Here is a 14,141-nt window from a genome sequence, read left to right as displayed (position 1 = left end):
GGCCTCCTGCTCTCTGCTTCCTTTTTGAAGCCTTTTCTGACACAAACCTTCCTTTCAGTGTGCTCTTTCCACAAATAATCTGTTCTGAAATGTGTGTGCAAGGTTCGCTCAGGATGGGGGTGTAGTGGTACAGAATGCCGGGCAGGAAAACACCAGCATTTTCCTCCAGGGATAAGGGAAGTGGAGGCTACGAGTACTGAGACATTCATCATTTCCGTGTCCGTGCATTATTGATGGGCCCTAGCAGATGGGCTTGAGAGACCTGGGGAGACCTTTGTTACAGAAATTGTGAATTCAGGCTTTGTATTTAGTTCTCCAGCTTCTCTTTTCTACAGAGTTTCCCCAGCATTCAATTATTTATACCTTTGACAAACACTTATGGAATGCCTCCTCTACGCTAGCAGCTCGGAAAGAAAGAAATATTCTAGAGAAGGGAACAGAGAAGTAGATAAATACATTAGGGCAGTAAACACTAGAATCAGAGTCATCTATAAAAACAATGACTGGTTTTTGCACATCTCCCTTCCCCAAAATTCAGTGGCTTACACACAAAAGGTTCATTCAGTTCCCTCTTACACGACGGTTCCAGAGTGAGTAGTCGAGGGATGCTCTGGAGGGACCAAGGCTGCTTCTCTTAGTGGTCCCTTCGTCCCCTCGGGGGTCGCCCTGGTCTGCATATTCACAAATAACTCACCACCACCTCTGTGGCAGGTGACTGCATATTCTGACTGGCAGGAAAGGGAAAAAAGACAAAGCGTTTCCTTTAAGGAGTCGGCCTAGTACTTTGATTCTGCTTACATGTTCTCAGCAAGAATTGACTCATTTCATCACATGGAGCTGCAAGGGAGGTGAAAAGAGTGCTGGCAAAAGCTGGGATTTTGTGTTTATTAAATGAAGAAGGGAAGGATGGGCCTGGGGGCAACCACTTGTGGTCTCTGCTACCACCGGTAACCAGCTCACTATTTCCTAAGACTGTGTTGGCCAAGCAACACTTCGTGCTGAGGAGTGGTGGCTTCTAACCCTACGATGTCTTACACCCCCCCCGCCCCCGATCATGACCAAAATGCAGCCCAAATCTGGAAAAGCCACAAGAGAGAGGGAAACCAGAAGACAGGTACTTCTGGTACGGGGAGCATGAGGTATCCATCCAACAGTTCAAGGCTCTAAGCTAAGGAATCCGGGTAACAGATACCACTGGGTATCACCACTGCCCATGGTGGAAAAGGAGGTACTACCTGTAAATACTCCAGGTTTGAGAATTTATCAAAATGTAACATTCTGTGTCCATCCACTCCCATCCATGGGGTGCACACAACCTTCTGTGGGAGCCTCACAGTCCCCTCAGACTGCTCTTTATGTTACACTTCTACAGCAACCTCAACAACACGCTGACAACCGGGTGGAAGAAGTGGCAACACTTTTACCTGGTCCAAGAGCAAAGGCAGTAGGAAGGGCGTGTAAGGGCCAGAAGGGCGTTCAGAATAGCTCACCTTCCTGTTCAAAAGAGCACACGCTGTGTGGCTTGGTGCCACCGTTTTGACATGGACACTCTGCTTCAGTTATTTTGACCAGAATGAAACCAAACGATTAACTTTTCCTTTTATTTTCCAAAATGAAAACCACTTTTTTATTTTCATCTGGTGACAAACTAATAAATTCCCATTTAAAAATAATCAGACAATGCCCAAAAGTATAACATAAAGCCCATCCAACATAAAATACTTAAATACTTACTGGATATATATATTCTCTTATATATACTTAAAATACTCTTATAAATTAAATCCTCCTATAAATATTTAAATACTTACTGGATATATATATATATCCTCATATATAAAATATATAAGAGGAATATTTATGAGAGGAAAAATAAATGAAGAACTATAATCTGTTAACATTACAAGTGACATTTAGCCTGTCTACTTATTATTAAGTATTAGTAAGAAAACAATGAGTGGGGGCACCTGGGTAGCTCAGTTGGCTAAGCATTGAATTCTTGATCTCAGCCTGACCTCAGGGTCATGGGTGTTGGGCTTCATGCTGGAGGTGGAGCCTGCAAAAAAAAGAAAACAATGAGCTATTCTTCACCTATGAGATATATAAAATATATACCTATATATATATAAAATATATAATACATATACATTTTTTTTTTTGCCAGAATTTGTCCACTGAGTACATATAAAAACCCCTGGTTAGGTTTTCTGGGCAACAGATTCTTTTTTTTTTTTATAAATTTATTTTTTATTGGTGTTCAATTTGCCAACATATAGAATAACACCCAGTGCTCATCCGGTCAAGTGCCCACCTCAGTGCCCATCATCCAGTCATGGGCAACAGATTCTGAGATGGAATATATTGTGAGACATTTCTTAAGGATTGTCCTTGGGGTCAACACCACCTGTGGAAAGGATGAGAGCAGCGTTGGGTAGTGAGGGAGACAGCTGTTAACAGGCCTGATGATCCCATTGGGGGCGCTGGAGTGAAAATAGCCCATCAGAGTTGTTCTCTGTTGAGTTAAAATGACTGCCTTGTGTTCCTGCCTGTGTCAGGATGTGGCCACCAGCCCTGCTCAGGAGGGTGAGACATTGGAGAAGTGGGTCTGCAATGAGACAGTTCCTGAAGGTGCAGACAGTTCGGGCAATAAGTCTTTTTTTGAAAGGGGCATCTGGGCAGGGCCTCTTCATGTCCATTATACACATGCACATGCGCACACGCACACAGAGTATAATTCTAAATAAAATGTGATCATTTCCTCGTGAGCCCAAATATAGATCATATTCATTTTTTTTTAAGATTTATTTATTTATTCAGAGAGAGAGGCAGAGACACAGGCAGAGGGGGAGAAGCAGGCTCCATGCCGGAAGCCCGATGCGGGACTCGATTCCCGGGCCTCAGGATCACACCCTGGGCTGCAGGCGGCGCTAAACTGCTGCGCCACCGGGGCTGCCCAATCACATTCATTTTTAATTATCGTGGAGTCTGTTGAATAGATGCATAATCATCAAATCCCTGTTGATGGGCATTTGAGAACCTTTCCGACTTTTTTTGTCTTTACAAATAACTCAATCCATGAACATCCTAACATATGCATCTTTTCATACATGCCTAATTGTTACCATAAATTAATTCTCCGAATTGGAATTGCTGAGCCAAAAGGTATGCATAATTACGTTTCGAAGTACAATGTCAAAGTACCCCCCAGCAAGCCTGTACCAATTTACCTGACGATAATTAACATCAATCTTCTTAATTTTTGCTAATCTAATAGGTGAAGAATAGCTCATTGTTTTCTTTTTTTTTGCAGGCTCCACCTCCAGCATGAAGCCCAACACCCATGACCCTGAGGTCAGGCTGAGATCAAGAATTCAATGCTTAGCCAACTGAGCTACCCAGGTGCCCCCACTCATTGTTTTCTTACTAATACTTAATAATAAGTAGCCAGGCTAAATGTCACTTGTAATGTTACCAGATCATAGTTCTTCATTTATTCTTCCTCTTGTGAATTATCTATTTCCATCCTTTGCCCACTTTTCTCTGGCTTGGGTCTGTTCTATTAAAGATAGTAAACTCATCTGATATGTATGACACAACGTTCTTTCCTACTGTATCATCTGTGTCTTCCTTCCTCCTCCTTCTTTCCTTCTTTCCTCCTTTCCTTCCTTCCTCCTTTCTTTCCTTTCTTTCTTTCGTTCGTTCGTTCGTTCTTTCTTTCTTTCTTTCTTTTCTTTTTCTTTCTCTTTCTTCCAGCTTAGTTTGGGTGTTATTCCTACCAAGTTTCTCTCTACCCAAGCCTACAGAGATATTCTCCTGAATTTTCTTATTGTACTTTTATAAATGCTCACACTTTCAAGTTTTGTTAGTAAATAATGTAAAAAACAAACAAACAAAAAAGATATGCTGTCCCCAACCCACTCCTTAGTGTCATCTAATTCCCCAACCACGCTGAATTACCTTGTACTGAAAAAATAATATGAAAAAAACAGTTTCTGTTTTTTTTTTTTTTTTAAAGTAGTTATTTTGAATCAGCTGCATCAGATTGGCTGCTTTAATAGTCTTCCCTCCATCAGAAATTCCCTTGAACCCTCAGAACCACAGAAGCCCTGCCTCTAGCCTATAGGAGGCAATGTGCTTTCTGCCCCTGGTATGGCTAACCTCAGGTGACCTTCCTGGGCACGAGCTGTGGACAATGTAAAGTGAACAAAAGTGCAGCACCTGTCCTGGGCATTTTTCTGTCCATCTCTACCTTCCCCACATTCCTTTTTCCTCTCACTTAGTTACAAGGTACAGGCTTCCCAGCTCTGTACCTGGTTTTACACAGGTTATCGAGTCTGCTCTTCCTTCCTGTTGCTTTTTAAAAAACAACTCTATTGAAGTATGACTTACCCACCACAAAATTCACCCATGTTGAGTGCACATTGCAAGGATTACTAGTAAATTTCCCAGGTTGTGCAAGTTCTGCACAATCCAGTTTAGAACATTTCATCCCAGTAGGATCTTTCATGCCCACCTATAGTTAATCCCCATTCCCATCCCCAGGCCGGGGCTATCACTAATCTACTTTCTATCTCCATAAAGTTGCCCTTTATGGAGTCATATGCTCCTCTGGTTTTGACATTCCCTCTTATCTCCAATGAGAAAATTCCAGATCCAGCTCAGCTCTGAGGAAAGTGACCAGCCAGACCCAGGTTTTCAGAGCTAGGAAATGACGGAGCTCTGACCCAAGCCTCGTGATTCCAGATTCTTTCCACTCCCTCCTGTTTTCCTGATCTGAATGTATTCTCAGTGTTGAATGGAAAATTTGGTGATGGCCATCTAGAAAGCCTCAAAGATCAGGGACCTTCTGGGTCAGGACCCTGAGATCGTGACTCTTCTCAGCCACCAGGGGGTGCCCCGAAGATCTATCTTTGAACTGGCTTTTGCTTGTGGCAGCTGGGCATCTTAAGAAAGAGAAAGTCAATTGTGACCTGGGGGGGATTTTTCTGGGTGGGATTTTTTCTAACAACGCGTTTCCTCTCTTGCTAATAGCAAATAGCAAAGAAGAATAAAAGCTAGAAGGCTTTTGGCGTACACTGAAAATTTCTTTTCAGGCTTCTCAGACCAGGATTTCTTTTTTTAGAATATAACTTCAAAAGGAGATACAGACTTGATTCAGGAATCTGATGAAGAATTCTTAAGTCATGACCGTCTTGCATGACAGGTATCGATTAATCATAATATTAACAGGATGTTGCTAATCTTTTGCATTTTTACTTAACTAAATTAATTCTTTAGGGGAAGGGAAATGGAAAGATTTTTTTTTTAAGGTTTTATTTATTTATTTAAGAGAGTGAATGCTTGGGAAAAGCAGACTCCCACTGAGCAGGGAGCTCTACTCCGGGCTCGATCCCAGGACCCTGAGATCATGACCTGAGCCAAAGGTAGACCTTAATTGACTGAGCCACCCAGGCCCCCTGGAAAAAGGTTTTTAAGTTGCCCAAATCCAGTATTTGTGTAGCTAGAATGAACTAGATAACAATTCAATATGACAACTGAATTAATCTTTTGAAAATAATTTTATCATGATATTTCCCTAGCTATGTGGACTAAAAAATGGCTAAATTTGGTTGGCAGTTTTGACTTTGAAAGGATCTCAGCATCGTCGTCTCCAGAATCCAGAGGGTATATGTGTCTGTTGGCCTCCTCTGACTGAGCACCTCCTACAGCCTCTTCCAGTCTGGAGGGATGGATGAGGGCTGCTCAGCAGCCAGAATGGGAGCTCCTAGGAGCAGCTTCAGGGAAGCTTAATAATGAACTGTGCTCAGCACCACACCTGCCGGTTGGCAAAGTCACTGGAACCATCTGCCTGGTGGTGCTGTGTCCCAGCTCCCTTCATGGACTGCAGGCCCCAGAACCCTGGCTGCAGCTCTGGGACCAGCCAGTCACAAGACATGGGTTTTATGACGGGCTCTTCCCATACCTAGCTGTGTGTCACGTGTCCTTCCTGGATCTCATTTGTAAAATCTGTAAAATGGCAATAATAATATTTGGCTCACTGCCTTTTACCATGCATGGCCCGTGAGAGAGAGAGAGAAAAGAAGCCTGGGGGAAGGCTCAGAAACAGAGAGGAGGAACTCCAGGAGGGACAGGGTGAGAGAGAGAGAAACACCGCAGCTCCACAGGTGCCAGCCTTCTGGCAAGCACCCTACGGTGTGTACAGACACCCTGGCCTAGTCTTCATTCTAAGCCACCCTCCTCTGAAAAGTGGAAAAGAATTCATTCCAGTTTCGTGAGACAATTTTACTAATATTATTCAAGCATCAGAGCTTCAAAAACATTTTAATGCTTTGCCAGGAGGATTAGCTTGCTTTTACCATATAAATGAGCCCCCAAATATCAGGATTGGATGGTTCCAGTTAAAATCTCACATTAGCGGAAATGACTCACTCACCGGAAGGAAGCGGGAAGATGTGCCTCTTTACACCTACCCTTCACTTGACAGCTAAGCCACCCATGAAAACCCTGCCTTTAAGCGGTGACATTGAAAGGAGGGAGCTTGGAATATTTAAAAATAGCAAACCTTCACATTTCAAAGCATCTGAATATAAGCAGTAAATTCGTATGCTAATCAGGACACACAGCATTCTGGTCACCCCTGTGGGGTCCCTGTGGGGTCCCTGCTACCTGTGGGAAGCAGCAGGTTTGCTGCAGGTTCCCTCCCCAAAAGGCAGGCCATTCCAACTGGGGCCACTGAGTGCTCCCTGACTGGAAAATACTGTGTCTATAAAAACTGATTAAACCCTAAGGTGGAGACAGCGCTTTGTAAAATTGTGGTAAAGCATACATGAGATTTGCCAATTTAACCATTTTTAAGTGTACAACTCCTTGGCATAAAGTACACTTACAAGAATGTGTAAACATTATCACTATGCATTTCCAGAATTTTTTTTATCATCCCTTACAGAATTAAACATTAAACAGTAACTCCCCACTCCACCTAGCCCCTGGTAACCATCACTTTTTTCTCTAAGTTTTTATTTAAATTCCAGTTTCTTGGGCACCTGGGCAGCTCAGTGGTTGAGCGTGTTTGCCTTTAAGGCTCAGGTCGTGATCTTGGGGTCCAGGGATCTGGCCCCACATGAGGCTAACCATGCGGAGCCTGCCTCTTTCTGTGTGTCTCTCATAAATAAATAAATAAAATATTTTAACAAACAAACAAACAAACAAAACTTCAGTCTCAACCTTTCCCCAGAGCTACACATTTAATTACTGCCTGAAAGAGCATTGCTCTACAGTTGGAAACACCTACACAACTACCTCTTGAATAAAATTCATCTCTAAATCAACCACAATTCACACATTTAAAATAGCATATAAAAATGTTAACAAAGATATTAATGCTAATAATGATCTATCTTTAATCTGGACTCACGTAGTCTCTTCTTTTGTGCTTTTTTACAGTATTAGGCATTTACTGTAACTGGCCCCTTTCCAGGATACTGGTTCTTTGAAAAGCACATGGATTTCATTGTGAAGGAAATACAGACACTTAAAGCCTTTCTAGGATCCCTTCTCCCCAAGGCCTTTTGCTAATGTGTACCAGAACATTCTTGAAAGGAGAAAAAAGAAAAAAAGAGAAAGAAATGCTTTGTAAAGAAAAGGGTCTGCCTGTGGGCATTTCTGGCACCCCTGCCTTGTATTAATCTGCAACCTAGTTAAGAGAATGGGAAATAGGTTGTTGTGTGTGGTGCTTTCCAGAATAAGAGCTACTCTTCATCTGAACACTTACGATATGCCAGCCACTGTGATACGTTCTTCCTGTGGATAATCTCATTTGCTCATCACAACTGACCAATAAGGTAGGAATCATTTTTTTAAAAAGATTTTATTTATTTATTCATGAGAGACACAGAGAGAGGCAGAGACATAAGCAGAGAGAGAAGCAGGTTCCCTGTGGGACTCGATCCTGGAACCCATGACCTGAGCCAAAGGCAGATGCTCAACCACTGAGCCATCCAGGTGCCCCTGGTGGGAACCATTTCTATCAATATTGCATATATTGAGGAATTGAGGCTAAATGACCTGAGAGGGCTTGCCCAGAGTCACATCCAAGTGAGCGGTCTAGCCAGAATTGGCACTCTAACAGTCTGACTGCAGGGACCTCGCTGAATTAAACCACGCTGATTTAATTTACACAAAATCTCTATAATGTATACATTTTTACTTTTATTTTACAGATGCCAACCCTGGAGCTTAGAGTAGCTCATTGATGGGCCCAAGGTTGCAGCTATTACATGATTGAGCAGAGAATCTGGTTTGGTATTGAACCCGCAAGCCCTTGTTCTGTCCTGTTCCACACTGTCCCAGAGCTGCTCCCCTTCCCTGGGGAGCGGGAGCCGAGGGGGCAACTTGTCATTCCCAGCAGGCTTTGCCTGTGGGAGGGCTCCAGGGTCTTGAGAGAGCTCTGCACACATCCTCAGGGTCTCCCTGCAGTCTCGCGAATGGCACTTGACAGGAATTCGATCATCAAAGTTCAGTTACTGAGGGTATGAAAATAGCACAAATTGTAGGGTTTGCTTATATGCTCTCTGGCCCCAATAGGAACCACCAACCAACAAATGTAGGAGGTCCGGATGAAGGAACGGAGAGCACGTGGTAATAAATGTACAAGTGTTTTATGGAATGTTCAAGTGCTCTTACCCTTAAATGTTTGATTTTTCTCTCAGGAAAAAACGCAACTCCAATAATCTAAACTCTATAATTTAGGGCAGGAGCTCTTCCTTACCCTTTGTGAAGTTCTTGCAAGCTTAAAGGTATGACTCAACAAGCTTCTCTCCAGACCAAAATGTGATGTCACACTTGGACTGAGAAAGGAACTCTATAAAAATATGTAAATGTAATTTTTATCCTAGAATGTTAATTTTATCCATGTGACTGTTGAGAGAAAAGGATGGCAATACCATCTGAAAATGAAAATACTCTCAGTCAGGGAGCTGGTCAAATAGTAATTATGTAAAACCTGTGCTTGATAAATTTTAAAGATACCCTAGAGTCATACCATTTAAACACTCAAAGCTTATTTATCTGTTTTTTGAAACATTATTTTTCTTTAATTTTTTAATTGAGGTGTAATTGGCATCACATTTTACTAGTTTTGGGTGGACAACATACTGATTTGATACATGTATATGCTGTGGAGTGGCCACCACACTCAGTCTAACCTCCATCAGCACACATAGTTATGACTTTCTTCTCCTTGTGATGAGAACTTTTAAGATTTACTCTCTTACCAACTTTCAAATACACCGTACAGTAGCTTTTGTTTCAGACTGAGATTTGAAGGCCAGGAAAAGGGTGTTCAGGACACAAGTTGGCCACCCAAGGTAGATTGGAAAAGATAGTTCTAGGACAGGGACCTGCGGATCCAGAAGCTCAGCTTCTCGTTCTTTCTCTTTCCCAAAGGCAAGAAAAGATAAGCTACTGAAAGCTTAGGACTAGTAGGGCTGCTAGAGCTTTCCTTTAAAAAAAAAAAAAAATTTAAATTTATTTATTCATGAGAGACACAGAGAGAGAGAGAGAGAGATTGAGAGAGAGAGAGGCAGAGACACAGGCAGAGGGAGAAGCAGGCTCCATGTAGGGAGCCCGATGTGGGACTCCATCCCATGACCCCGGGGTCACGAACTGAGCCAAAGGCAGATGCTCAACGGCTGAGCCACCCAGGCATCCCACTGGAGTTTTCCTGTAAAGAAGCAGTAAGGGGACAACAGCTGGTAAGTGTGTCCTTATCAGAAGCTGCTGTAAGGAAATGCCCCCTTCCATGGCACAGTCACCCAAGCCGGCCTTTTCAAGTTGCCTCCCCGCTGGTCTCATTCAGAAAGCAGGGCCCCCTGGGCAAAGAGGGCAAGGAAGCTAAGGAGAAGTGGGTCAGAGCCTGCCTCAGCCTACTTGCTCCACATAGAGATTCTTTTGTTTCCTGCTTGCCTTCATCATTTCCTGCCCCTCCCTTTATTTGGGCCTGGAGTTTGTCTGCCTGAAGCAGCTCACTCAGCCATCACCCATCATGTGGCCCCCATCCTCATCCTAGTCTTTCTCTTTGACATGTCTGCTTTATTGAGGGCTGCTCGCTGTTCTCTTGGAATGGAACATGAATAGGCAGGGGAACCCCAGAGCACCTACCAGCAAGCCCTCCCCAAGTGGGAAGAGGTTCCGAAGGTTGGCCTTTGGAGAGAGCCCCCCAGGTCAGTGGTCAGGTTCAGGGCGGGGAGGTCCGACTGTCAGAATAGAGAAAGTGGGAAGGACGAGTGGAAAGTTGGAAATAACAGGTTGCTCAGCCTCATTGGAGACCACACGTGCCCCAAGAGGAGGCAACGCCCGAAGCAGAGTAAGGGGAAAGGAGAGGGAGTCTGGTGGGCAGTTTTGCACAGCTGGGGCCCAAGAGTGGGGCTGGGGGCAGAGTGGAGCTACCCAGACTGAGCCAAGAGGCCCGGATCCTAGCTGTGGCGCTTAGGGGTTTGGCAGCTAGAGGCCCAGCCTCTGGATCCTCCACCTTGGTTCTTAGGGTGATGGAAGTTCTGCTGAGCAAGACACGAAGGGGCACTTCTCATGCCTAATCCTGCCCACCAGAACCTGCCTTCTTCTGAAGCTTCTGTACGTTATGTTCACTATTACCTCACCCTACCCTTCTGACCCTTGGCCTTCTTTGTTTTGATCATCTCTCTTCATCCTAACGTCATCTTCTGTGCTTCTCTGTAGATCCTGCCTTATTGGCTGTCGTGGTGCTTCCACATGCCTTATCTCCAGCCCTGTTTGGAGCCTACATTCCAATTCTCTGGCTTAATGGGCCTCCCCAGACCCTGCTCGAGGATCTCCCACAGTCACTTTATTGGCCCGCCCTCCCACAGCCAGCTTTCACGGCAGAAGCTTACAACGGGGGGGGGGGGGGGGGGGGGGGGGCACAGTTGGATGGAAATATGGTACCACTCTCCGTCCCAACCTCTTGATTCAGGGTTGGATGGGGTGTTTCTGGTTCACATTCTGGAGGCTTATGGTCCTTTTAACTCAGAGTACAATCACTACATTGGAATCAGCACTTCTCTTAGGGGATTCTAAGGGCCAGGGAATTGCTGGACACTTGCATCACTCACCTCGAGGAGTCAGAGCAGGGCCACTGAGTTCTGGGACCTCTGGGGCTGGTCAAGATCACCTATCAGTAATTCCTGCCCGCTAGGTTGGTATGAGCACTTTATCTCTTCCATCCACCTCTCAAACTCACAGTTGGGGCATTCACAGATTGGTCTCATTTATCCAAAATTCCCTGGCCCTTTCTTGTTTGCTTAACATAGGACTTTGGAATTTCTTTGTCCCCTTATGGCAGCAGCTCTGTTCTACATAATTCTTTTGGCACAGAGTTCTAAAAAGATCCTGTAGTTTTACTTTGAAGTTGATGCAAGAAATATTGCTTGTAGGACACTGGGAAAAATCTTTCAGAAGGAGTGAAATATTAATTATATCTGATATTTATCTGGCCTTTGATGTAGAATGAGGACTGTGTTGTTTGCCTGGGACAAACAGTGCTTTCTCTCATCTCCTTTTTTTCCCAATAAACTCGAATTCTCCTGTAGTTTCCTATTAGCCTTAATGTTGGAATGTGGGAAAGGTTTGTGATTTTGAAATGTAGGGTCTTTCTGAGATAGGGATGAAGATATTACAATTTTACAACTTGTCTTAGAAAAATAAAGGATTACAAGAATAAGAAAAATTGCAGGAATTATACTTACATGAACGTTGAATCCAGGGTTGTGTGGGTTGGTGCACTTTGCAAAGGATTGCCACCAACACTGCAAAGAAACTTATGACTTACTGAATTATTTTGATGCCCACAGAAATTACCTTGGAAGTGTCTAATACATGAAGATTATTCTGTTATTTCTCACTAATTATAGGGCTCAAATTTTGCAATTTAAATACTGTGAGCTTTGATGTATAATGACCGGAGTCAGCCAAGGAGGACTTGATGCATCTTATAAAGAAATGAAATGCTATAACATTGTGCTTTTAGAGAAATCTTAGAACAGTCTTGTTATTACCTATAATAATTAGTATTCATGGAGTACTTTTTTTTTAAGATTTTTTATTTATTTATTCATGAGAGACACACACAGAGAGAGAGGAAGAGACACAGGCAGAGGGAGAAGCAGGCTCCATGCAGGGAGCCCGACGTGGGACTCGATCCCCGGTCTCCAGGATCACGCCCTGGACCGAAGGCAGTGCTCAAACCGCTGAGCCACTGGGGCTGCCCCAGTACTTTATATTTTATATTATAGATGGAGTTGAATCGCCTATACCATTTCCTTACCTTTCTTCACAAAAGTAAACAGTATAATGAACTTGATATTTAGCATTCTCATGCATGGTTTACATTAATTAATTAATTACATTAATTCATCTTTAAACAATATATGATATTGTTTCCTGTTTTGAAATTTTATGTAAATGTAACATACTGTATAAATCCTCTTGCAACTTGCATTTTTTTTGCTCAGCAGTCTGTTAAGATTTAGTCTATTGATATGCATAATTCTAATTTATTTAAATTCTCTGTGGTATTCTTTTATAGGACTAGACCTCAAATTATCTATTTATCCATATTTCCTATTGGTGAATATTTAGATCATTTTGATGTTTCTCACCATTAGAAACAGTGTTGTAGTGAATATTTCTGGGCATGTTTTCTTGTGCATATTTGTGAAGATTCCTTAGGATATATATTCCTAGGAATAGAATTTCTGAATTTTAAGCTTTCCCTTCACTTTACTAGACAACTGTTCTTTCAGGAAAACTTTTGATTACAGGTTATAAGAAAGCTTGCTAACAGTTGTTTAAACAATAAAGATTTAATCATCTAACATTGTCAGCAAAAAGACCCAGCCACTTTTTATACTCTTGCTACCTTAGTGCAATGGCTTTGTTCCTCTTGTTTGTCACCTCATGATCACGACGAAATGGCTTCTAGAACTCTAGGCATCACAGTCTCATTCCGGTCATTGTTCCAAAAATGAGGATAGAGTAGGTGGACAAGGTGTTTTTGTCTGTTTGTTTGTTGTTGTTTTATATTCGCTTTTTTTTTAAGATTTTGTTTATTTATTCATGATAGAGAGAGAGAGAGAGAGGCAGAGACACAGGCAGAGGGAGAAGCAGGCTCCATCCAGGAACCTGATGTGGGACTCGATCCCGGGTCTCCAGCATCACGCCCTGGGCCAAAGGCAGGCACCAAACCACTGAGCCACTCAGGGATCCCCAAGGTAAGCCAATCTGACTGGTGTCCTTATGAGAAGAGATTAGGACACAGAGACAACACAGAGGAAAGACCATGCGGAGACACACAGAGAAGATGGCCATCTTCAAGCCAAGAATAGAAGCCTCAGAAAAAGCCAACCCTGCTGCCACCTTGATCTTAGACTTCAAGCTTCCAGAGCTGTGAGGACACAGTTTCCTGTTATTTAAAGCTCTCAGTCTGGATACTTGTCATAGCAACCCTAGCAAACTCATACAGGCAGATTCTCTATGGTGAAGGCTTTTATATTCCATAAGGAAAAGGGCGTGCTCTGCAATAATTACAATGCAAGGACAGAGTATGGGTAACCACTATTTGAGAGGGGTAAAAATGGTACAAGGAAGAGAGAGATCACTTGTAGCTGTGGGAATCTGGGATAACTCTGTGCAGGGGGTCATCTTTGAGCTGAGCCTTATAGATGACATTGGAGATATGGACATTCTGGATGGAAGAAATGACATGAGTGGGGCCCAGAAAGAAAAACCTAGAGAAAAACCTAGAGCTTTCTAGAAGAAAATAAATATCCTATAACAAGTTAATTCTCAGTTTAGCTGCAGCCCCCAAAATTAGAATCAAAGGAATTGATGGCATATACTTGTTTGTTCAAAGTTAAATTTCTAAACTACCTTCATAGGACATTATTTTTTATTTTTTTAAAGATTTTATTTATTTATTTATTCATGAGAGACACACAGAGAGAGGCAGAGAAACAGGCAGAGGAAGAAGCAGGCTCGCTGCGAGGAGTTTGACATGGGACTCAGTCCTAGGACCCCGGGATCATGACCTGAGCCAAAGGCAGACGCTCAACCACTGAGCCACCCAGGCA

General features: G+C 43.0%; 1 protein-coding gene across 2 annotated transcripts in view; it reads left to right on the top strand.

Moving 5' to 3' along the window:
* MCM9 (minichromosome maintenance 9 homologous recombination repair factor) overlaps nt 1-12,887 on the top strand; it is a 133,371-nt gene extending 120,484 nt beyond the window's left edge. Inside the window, exons 13-16 of one of the 2 annotated variants that reach the window (XR_013381628.1) lie at nt 3,311-3,399; nt 5,123-5,203; nt 7,741-7,841; nt 8,220-12,887. The gene's annotated coding sequence lies outside the window, so the exon portion shown is untranslated. Of the gene's footprint in view, nt 1-3,310; nt 3,400-5,122; nt 5,204-7,443; nt 7,842-8,219 lie in introns of both variants that reach the window. The other variant, XR_013381627.1, reaches the window with a different exon arrangement.
* Nucleotides 12,888-14,141: the final 1,254 nt, after the last annotated feature.

Source organism: Canis aureus, chromosome 1 (genome assembly GCF_053574225.1).
Source record: "Canis aureus isolate CA01 chromosome 1, VMU_Caureus_v.1.0, whole genome shotgun sequence".
Taxonomy (NCBI): domain Eukaryota; kingdom Metazoa; phylum Chordata; class Mammalia; order Carnivora; family Canidae; genus Canis; species Canis aureus.
This window is presented reverse-complemented; position numbering and strand designations above follow the sequence as displayed.